This window comes from Nicotiana sylvestris, chromosome 11 (genome assembly GCF_000393655.2).
Source record: "Nicotiana sylvestris chromosome 11, ASM39365v2, whole genome shotgun sequence".
NCBI lineage: Eukaryota > Viridiplantae > Streptophyta > Magnoliopsida > Solanales > Solanaceae > Nicotiana > Nicotiana sylvestris.
In genome coordinates, this window is record NC_091067.1 from 153,777,520 (window position 1) to 153,785,386 (window position 7,867).

Genomic DNA, 7,867 nt, shown 5'->3' on the forward strand with positions numbered 1-7,867 from the left:
ATCATATATCCCTCAATCAAGAATCAGAGTTCATCATCCATCAGCTCCTTAAAGCAGTTTCGAAGCTGGTTGATTCACTTCTCCCAGATAACCCCTGGCCTGAATTATTGCCATCCCTATACCAAGTCGTCACTGATTCCAGTTCAATCCAGTATTTGAAAGGGGAAGCTTGCGCGATATTTGCTACACTAGCTAAGGACATAGGCGAAACAACAGTCCCTTGCATAAAAGATTTGTAGTAATCTGCCTTTTGCAACAAGGTGGCCTCTATATTTGCATACACGTAGAAGTACAAAATGTTTGTTGAGTATTCTATCTAAATAGGATACCAACGTTTATGGCTTGTTAGATTTACAAAAATTCGAGACAGCTAAAGTTGCATGTGCCTATGAAAATGCCATAGAGAGTATCGTGAACTAAATGAAGCAGTAATGACAAATCTGTACACAATCTTTACGCTGTGAATTCGTCAAACTCTATTAAAGGTCACTTCAGATACCTTCTCTAACATATCTCTGTATAGTAATTATTTTCTCTCTATTGTCATATTTACAGTCATTTAAGGTGAGATTTTATGTACACCAAAATATAGCCATAAGCTTAATTTGATGCAATGCGCAATTAAGGCTCATAAGTAAGGCCACGGACTCTTGTCAATAAAACATACTAGAATATGTAAAGTTAATTTATTTTTCTCTCTAAGGATAACAGCAACAAAAAATTTAAGATTAAACAGATTAAAGGTGCAACAAATTGTATTTTGGGAAGTTCGCAATAACCATAATGGGTTCATATCACCATAGGTCAGACCTGCACTCGAGGATGTTGAAAATCATCCATAGCTGCAACTAATGCAGGCAATACTAAGTAATGGTATTGTACTTGCAAATGTGGACAGAAGTAAATTGAGAACTGCCCAACTGCATTAATAGCGGCCCATCTGACTCGAGGATGAGGATCTTGGAAAGCATGCAGAACCATATTCACCATTAGCTCGAAATACTTCATCATCACCTACAAACAAAGAAACCATGGGCTCAAGATAATGGACGAAGAAAATTAAATCAGAACTAATAGGGGCTAGTGGCAAACAATCTTATCTATCCCAGCAGTTTGCTAGTGAAAAAACACCTCTTAAATGCTACAAAATCATCACAACATAATCATGAATGAGACATCAGATTTGTACCTTTGAGCTTCCTTCAGCTATCTGAGAAAGTGCAATGAGAGCTCGTGTCGTTTCTCCCACTCAGGGACAATCAAATAAGCATCCAGCTGCCCTAGGGCAATAAGAGCAATAGTCTTGCCACCTAATGCTTTAGAAAACTGGCCTAAACACTCCCGACCATAAATGTAGTTGTCAGTTACCCCTACCTGGTCATTCCAGATCTCCGAACTATGCCAACTAGGTTCATCCTTAATATCCAGTAACAAATTCAACAATACTGCAAAACAAGTGGTAGTAAACAAAGACAACTTCTTCATCATACCAGGGGCCTTCTCCCTAGCCTCAACCAAAGCTAATACGAACTCAATTGCCAAGTGCCTATGTGAGAAAAATAAAGTAAAGTTGATTTTTTGGAAAAACATAGATTTCTCTAGAATGTCCTAGTGTAGTATCCTTGATATTTATCTATTAGACACATCTAGATGTTCTAGAATATTGTGGGAAGATAAGGTTATCTAATAGACATATCTAGATATTCTAAAGTGTTGTTAGAAGATAAGGTTAGCTAGAATATCCCTTGTATATTATCTGGAATCATATCTAGAATCATCCATAGATAAGTATAAATAGGGGGTGTCTTGTTCATTTGTAATGAAGCCAAGTTCAAGAAAGCCTTCTTTCCTAAACAAGTTCTCCTATTTAAAACCTCTCTTCTCTTTTCAAGCTTTTTCTTCTTTAGTTGAATCCTCCAATCTTAGTTAACGATCTTGGTTTACAGAAAGTCTCTGAAAATACTTTTATTTTGTTATTCTTTACATGATATCAGAGCCATAAGTCGGCTTCTGGATTTCAAGGTCGGATTAGTGGTTGATTCAACTAGTTTCTCTAAATGGAATTGGGTGGTCGTGCTAATGGACTGGGGATGGAGTTATTGAACCAGTCCAACTACGAGGTATGGAAGACTTGTATGGAGTCATACCTTGTTGGTGAGGATTTGTGGGAAGTAGTCAATGAAAGTAACACAAGTCCTACTGCTGACGCACCGAAAAATAGCAATACGCATAAGAAGTGGAAGCAGATTAATGCTAAGGCGGAGTTTATCCTAAAGAGGTCTATCTCTCCCAATTTATTTGATCATATTATGAGGTGTAAATCAGCTCATGAAATATGGAGGACCTTCAATCGGCTATTCAACAAGAAGGATGAAGCTCGGCTACAGATTTTGGAGAATGAGTTAACTAACACCACTCAAGGTAATCTCTCTATCGCCCATTATTTTTTGAAGGTTAAAAATCCGTATTCTGAAATTTCTCTATTGAACCTGGATGAGGCTATCTCTAAAGCATGAATAAGAAGAATTATTATTCGTGGTTTAAAGCCAGAATATATTCCCTTTGTTACATCAATTCAAGGATGGGTTCAACAACCATCTTTGAAAGAATTTAAGAATCTGCTATCATCACAAGAGCTACTAGCCAAACAGATAGCCGGCATATTTATCAAAGAAGGGTAAGGAAATGCTCTTGTCGCCGACAAGAGGAATTTTAAAGGGAAATTAAGAGATAGCATGAACTTTCAATCCTCAAGTAGTTCAAGCTCGCCAGGAAAGAAGGGGGAGTCTTCCAGTAATGGTAAAAAGCTTTTAAAATGTTACCGTTGTGGCAGAGTCGGGCACATAAAAAGATATTATCGAGCCAAAGAGAGCAATATAGCTCAAACCAAGAAAGTTGTTGAATAAGAAGAAAAAGAAGAAAACTAGGGAAAGTGCTTCACAGCGGAGACTCGAACAATAAAGGCCATGGCTTCCAAAATTTTTGAAAGAGACTCGATCGTGGATTCAGGATATGGGCACCATCTCACTGGAGATCAATCCAAATTCTCCACGTTCCGCGAATAAAACGGACATGATGTTATTGTTACAGCAGATAATATAGTCCATAATGTGGAGAAGGGAGGCACTGTCATGATCAACGAGAAGCAAAAAGACATTATCATCCTCAACAATGTCTTTCATGTTCTAGGTATGAAGAAAAATCTATTTTCAGTTGCAAATGTTGTAGATGCTAGAAACTATTTGCTATTTGGCCCACATGATGTGAAGTTCCTCTGAAATATCAAGGTGCTCAAGGCAGATATTGTTCACTCAGGTAAGAGAGCTAACGATTTATATATCTTATCTGCCTCCAATTCATATATTGAGAAGATGAGTAGCAATGATAATATACATCTTTGGCATGCTAGACTTGGACATCTAAGCATGGATAAATTAAAAGCCATGGTAAAGTTGAATCTAGTAAAAGGTTTGCCTAACTTAAGAAATTTTGATGGAGGAGAGGTTTGTGAAGGATGTCAATATGGAAAGGCACATCGTCTTCCATTTGACATATGCTTGTCAAGGTGTAATGCCCCACTAGAACTTATTTCCACTAACTTGATGGGCCAACGAGAACTCCTTCATTCTCAGGATATTCTTATATGCTAATTTTGATTGATGATTTACTAGATTCACTTGGGTTTATTTTGTAAAGAAAAAGTCAGAAGTTTTCAGTAAGTTTTGTGGAGTTCAAAGAAACAATTGAAGGTGAACTCGATTCCAGAACAAAGCGGCTGCAAACTGATAATGGCAGAGAATTCACTTAAGATGAATTTTTGTCCTTTTATCATCGACATGGTATTAAAAGAGAACTCGCATGTGCTGATACACCACAACAAAATGGAGTGGTTGAAAAGAAGATCTGACATTTAACTAAGACATGTAAGAGTTGGCTTCATGCCAAGAATTTACCTAGAGCCTTGTGGGTTGAAGGTATGAAATGTGCAGCATACGTGATTAACATGATGCCGCTTTCTCCAAATAATATGAAGTCTCCCTATGAATTTATATTTGTAGAAAAGCCTAACGTTAAACATCTCAAAGTTTTTGGCTCTATTTGTTATGTTCACATCCCGGATTCTCAATGGAGCAAGTTGGATGCCAAGGTAAAGAAATTCATCTTTGTCGGATATGATGAAAGAGAAAAAGGATGGAAGTGCATGGATCCTAAAACTCATCTCTTTGTTGTTTCAAGGGATGTCATATTTGATAAAGTCTCTTTGTATTATGGAGTTACAGAAGAAGGGGCATGTTCTAAATCCTTGAACCTTGAAGCATCAAATATGTCCATCACAGGTACTTCCTTAAATAATGCAGTTATCGAGGAGCTAAGAGAAAGAGGGAGCCCCAGAACTCAAAGAAATGAAACTCAGCAAGGAGATGATTCAAGTGTTTTAGGAAGACCAAAAATAACTAATGTAAAGCCAGCTCATTTCAGAGATGAACATTTCGTCAACACATACCCATATTTCTTTGTAAGACCAACTGAAGAACCTTCAGTTTTTGGGGAAGCAAGAGGAGCCTGAAAAATAGTGCTGAGATCTTCAGCAAGACATGTCCTAAAGCATCGGTTGAGTTCTTTCACGACAAGCGTGGGGTAGCTTCCAAAAAATCACTTTAAGAGGGAGTGTAAGAAAAATAAAGTAAAGTTGATCTTTTAGAAAAACATATTTCTCTAGAATATCCTAGTGTAGTATCCTTGATATTTATCTATTAGACACATCTAGATATTCTAGAATATTGTGGGAAGATAAATGCAAAGCCCCGTAAAATTTTTTACTTAAAACCCGAAAGCTCGTAGTGCCAAGTTAGGTATATGTGAAGCTCGCCGCGGTTCGGACCCTTTGGATTGATCTGTGCATTAAAAAGTTAAGGAACAATATTTTTCCAGGAAAGTGCATTTCTGCAGTCCATTATGCGATCGCAGAACAGCTATGCGGACCGGATAGTCGCCGCAGAGTCAGACAGTTTGATGGTTAATTTGAGGTCAACTACGCGGCCAATTATACGATCACAGAATCAATATACGGTCCGCATAATCATCGCATAATCCCCTTGGAATTTTTGTGAAGGGCGGTTCTGCAGTGCATTATGCGACCCCAGAACAGGTGTGCGGGCCGCATTTCTGTCGCATACCCGGGCAGTTTGGTCAGGTTTTTGGGGCCATTTTTGCGGTCCATTATGTGGGTCGCATGTCCATTATGTGATCGCATATGCAATCGTAGATCGTGTCGGGGCTCCTATTTTCTAACTTTTAAAACCCGACCCCATTCCATTAAAAACACCCCATTAGACCCGTTTTTAGATATTCTTCTGCAAAAAGAGTGAGAGAGGAAGTTCTAGAGAGAGAGGGTGATCTTCATCAAATCCCCACTCAATTCTTGCCTAAACCCTTGAAGATTATCAAATAAAATTTGCTAGGCCTTCACCCTAAGAGGTAAGAACTTGAGCTCTAACTTTTAGTTTCGAAATTCACACTAGAATGAGTAATTAGCTTGGGAGTTCATGGGTATAAGAATGGATTTTCTTGCATGTATAAAAGATAATAGGGTATGGGTGGTTGTGAACTAAAAAGATAGCAATTGGGGTGTAAAATGATATAAATCTCTCATAAAAGAGTCCTAAAATCACTGTGCACCCTTAGTGCTCGATAAACTACTTAAATGAGCTAGAATCTTATTCATGTCTCTAATTCTTGGTTCAATTTGTAATTTTCATAAAATAGATCGAAGTTGCTAGGAAATTCCGGAATTTATTATAAGGATTTAAGAAAAGCTCTATTGAGGTATGTATGGCTAAAACCCCCTCCTCTTAGAAATTGAGCCTCTATGGTGCCCGTGCAAATGTTGTAAGTCCGAAATTTGATTGATGTAGTACTTGCTATGTCAAATGAATTGATGTTGTGAAAATATATGTGGAAGGTGCTTCTCCATGTGTTTAATGTGTTATTATTTGTAAATTGAGAATGTGTGGAGAACATGATCTATGTGCTAAATGCCTAAATGTCAAGTCAAGATTACATTGTGATTAATATGTCGAACTAAATGAATTCCTCTCTATGCTTATAACTTAAATTGCTTTTGTATGTGCCTGTGACCTTAAATGGAAAGGTTAATGTTGAAAATGGGAATAATGTGAAACGTGAGTTATGGAATGTGGTAATTGTGGCCCCAAGTGCCGATGAACTAATACATGTGAAACCAAAGATTGAAGTGAGATGATTAACGGAAAAGGGTAACTTCTTGGTGATACGGCTTAGCCGATCGGGCCGTGATCGAACGCCATGTTATACACACATGGTGGTAATGTATTGATAATTGAAACTGGAAAGTGAGAATGAAACAAGGGTAATGTCTTAGTAAGACGTCTTAGCCAATCGGACCGTGATCGGACTCCGCTCAAGGAAGCGGTGGTATTGTGGATGATAATGCAACAATATGTAATGCCCCAACCTAAAATTTTGGAGACTATGTGAACCTTTTATTTTGCTGACATGGTGCTTGTTTGAAGCTTTGTAGTCCTTATAATTTCTTTTTACTCTTGTATGGTTGTTCTTTCTAACAGGATGGTGTTTAGTTATATATACTAGTACTATTCAATGGTACTAACGTCCCTTTTGCCGGGGGCGCTACACTTTTGGATGAATGTAGGTGGCTCCATAGCGGACAGTGCCGATTGCGCATAGCGGAGTATCCTCCTCTCAAAGTCTTGGTGAGCACCCCTTTCTCCTCCAAGGGGTTATGTTGTACGTCTTTTGTTGTAGACTTCTACTTTTGAGTTATAGTCGGAGCCTTATTACCGGCATTGTCATAATTGTCTTTTGTATCCTTAGAGGCTCCGTAGACGTTTGTGTGGGTTATGTTCGGATGTCAGATGGGACAATGTACTGTATAGTAATTCTAAACTCTAGTTCTTCTAAACTATAACTGTATGAAATCTTAAAAACTTAACCACAACTTAAGGTTCGTGATATGAAAAAAATTAACAATGTTGAATGTACGATTTTGCTATTGTCTGACTAAACGAAAGCATGGTCTTCTCATCATATTGAGATGGGTAGAAAGTGTTAAAAAGGCTTGCTCAATTGGGTTCACTCGATTGAGCGCCGGTCGCGCCTCCCGAGGTTGGGGCGTGACAATAAGGTTATCTAGTAGACATATCTAGATATTCTAGAGTGTTGTTAGAAGATAAGGTTAGCTAGAATATTCCTTGTACATCATCTAGAATCATCCATAGATAAGTATAAATAGGGGGTGTCTTGTTCATTTGTAATGAAGCCAAATTCAAGAAAGCCTTCTTTCCTAAACAAGTTGTCCTATTAAAATCTCTCTTCTCTTTTCAAGCTTCCTCTTCTTTAGTTGAATCCTCCAATCTATTTAACGATCTTCGGCTAGCAGAAGGTCTTCGATAATCTTTTCTTCTACTATTCTTTACAGCCTTGTCCTTTCTTCTAAACTCTTATCCTCTGCTATGTCAAACATGGTACCCACCACATCCAATAGCTACCTCCTCAAGAACCTAGGTTCATTCTTCGCCAACTTCATAAGAAATAACAGCATCTGCTCTGCTGCATCCTCCCTTCTCTTGTTGTTCAATGTGTCAGTCAAATCCTTCATCATACCTAGCAATAGTTCTTGAAACCGCTCTTTTTCATTTGAACTCGGTACGCTCTGAATGAAGGTGATCACAACTCTTGCAGCAGTGATCCTCACTTGGAGGTGGAGGGTATCATCATTTAGTGTATTAAGGAATAGCTTGTGCAAATCTTTTACACAAGGGATTGTTGTTTCGCATATGTTTTATGATACAACAACAAAAACAATAAT